The following is a 2,156-nucleotide window of genomic DNA, read 5'->3' as shown; positions in this document are numbered from 1 at the left end:
TGAGCACGTTCGTTGTTATAGCGTTTGTTTTAGCGCGATTGTTGATATTAAGTGTATCGTAAAGTTATATTCGGAAAGAATAAACCAGTTTTATTAAGTAAGGACTTGTGTCGCTAAAGTTTCGTCGGAACGAATTTCCGGGAAATCAATTAACAAACGGAGACGTAACAATAGCTTTATTTTTCTAGCAAGGTGGTTGGCTTTTGGAATGAATTGCCATCAGACATGGTAGATGCAGTTAAATTAAGGAAAGGCTTGATAAATATTTGAATAATAAAGGCTGTTTTTGAGTGTTTTCCTTTTATTTTAGAGTTTAGTTTAGTGAATAGGATGGCTGAGATGGACCAACAACAACTATGTCCAAAAATCTATTTACTGTTCATAATTACATTTTACTTAATTTCCATTGCATGGTCTGTCCACACAAAGTTTTACATAGCCTGATCTAAATAATTAGATCATTGAAAATAAGAAATTAGGAACAAAAAAAAATACATACAAAGGTATCGTGCTCAATGCCAGAAAAAAAACTACCCTTACCAGAAACCAAGGATTTCCCTGAGACTGGGTAAAATTCATAGTTCCCAAGTATGCTTATAATAAAATGTATTAGTTCTTTTATAACTGGTTCTAGATTTTTTTACAAAGGTTTTTGATGCTGATTCTTAATTAGGTTAGTTTGGTTTGTTTTGAATTTTGCGCAAAACTACACGAGGGCTATCTGCTGTCCATAATTTATCAGTGAAAGACTAGAGGGAAGGCAGTTCGTCATCACCACCTACCATCAACTCTTGGATTACTCTTTTACCAACAACTAGTAGGATTATAATGTCCCAATAGTTGAAAGGGTGAGCATGTTTAGTGGGAAGGTGAATCGAACGTGTGACCTACAGGTTGCGAGTCGAGAGCCCTAATCACCTGGCCATGCTAGGCTATTTGTTAGGAAAATCAGTAGAGTGCCATCAAGTTAATGCTCTGTTGCTAATAGTAAATTTAAGTCACTCAGGCCACCCAGAAAGTGCTCTGGTATTGTAATATGCCATTTTTTTCTTTTGGTAATATATTTATAGACATTGATTACAAGTAAAATGAGGTAATTATCTTTATATAAATCGCTAGTTGGGCACCTCATTTAGAATATTATGTACATTTGATTTCCGTATCTAACAAAGGATATTGACTTACTAGAAAGGATTAAGAGGCTGGCTACTATTGTGGTATATCAAGGTAAAAATGAACTAGCCTTAGAGCCATATTGGATAGATCCACCAGTATCGATTATTTAGTGGTACTAAATCTCTTACTGAGTTGATGTAAAATGAAATAACAAGACTGGACATGAAGTGTAAAACAGAAATGCGCAATTTTTATTATTAAAATGAAACACTGTGTGTGCTTACTGTTTACTTACACTGGACATTGACTTTTACTGGCTCTTCCTACCATTTCCTACCACGCTGTTTAAATGCAACATTCTTTAGTTCTCAAGAAACCTTGCATTTGTCCATAGCAACATGTACTACCAATGTGATTTGTTATTCTAATTACAACTTAGACAACCTTTAGACATTGCCTGATCAACCGTTGAAGGACATTGCTGTTGAAATCATTACAAAATGGGTCGAGTTAAACAATATTTTCTCCATGTGGTAAGGGGTATTATCTGCTCTTGGGAACAACAAAGAAACAAGGAGAAATCAAACTTGAAACAAGATCAACTTAATGGTTTTCTTGACCACATGTTATGTGAACCTTGCACATATTCAAAACAAAGAAGAAATTCAGAATAAATAGTGTAATACAACATAAAGATAGAAACATGTGGCATATTCATATGCCACACTAGGATGATTGCAGGGATAGAAGAGTTATCTTGTAAAGATATGTTAAGATCACTTGTAAGGTGAAAGGTAAGATCCAGGGTGATCTTATTGAAATGTACAAGATTATCCAGTAGATAAAAGCCTTTAACTTGCTGTGCTTTATTTTGAAGATGATAGAATGAAAGGACATAAATTTAAAATTTAGAAAAGACAGGCTAGGTTCCAGTTAAGACAGATTTATTTTTATAATAGGTTGATTGGTTTCTGAAATAAGTTGCCATTGGCAGTAGTATAGGCTAGCACAGTGGTCGGCAGCCTATGACCCGCGGGTCA

The 2,156-nt window shown here is 34.7% G+C and overlaps 1 protein-coding gene across 7 annotated transcripts in view; it reads left to right on the top strand.

Moving 5' to 3' along the window:
• Window positions 1–568: 568 nt before the first annotated feature.
• LOC106470579 (metallophosphoesterase domain-containing protein 1-like) overlaps window positions 569–2,156 on the top strand; it is a 37,828-nt gene continuing 36,240 nt past the window's right edge. For 2 of the 7 annotated variants that reach the window (XM_013931142.2, XM_022399190.1), the window contains exon 1: window positions 746–1,910. The gene's annotated coding sequence lies outside the window, so the exon portion shown is untranslated. Of the gene's footprint in view, window positions 589–729; window positions 1,911–2,156 lie in introns of those variants that run through there. The other 5 variants (XM_022399187.1, XM_022399183.1, XM_022399185.1 and 2 more) reach the window with 5 other exon arrangements.

This window comes from Limulus polyphemus, unplaced genomic scaffold (assembly GCF_000517525.1).
Source record: "Limulus polyphemus unplaced genomic scaffold, Limulus_polyphemus-2.1.2 Scaffold4096, whole genome shotgun sequence".
NCBI classification, from domain to species: Eukaryota; Metazoa; Arthropoda; class Merostomata; order Xiphosura; family Limulidae; genus Limulus; species Limulus polyphemus.
This window is presented reverse-complemented; position numbering and strand designations above follow the sequence as displayed.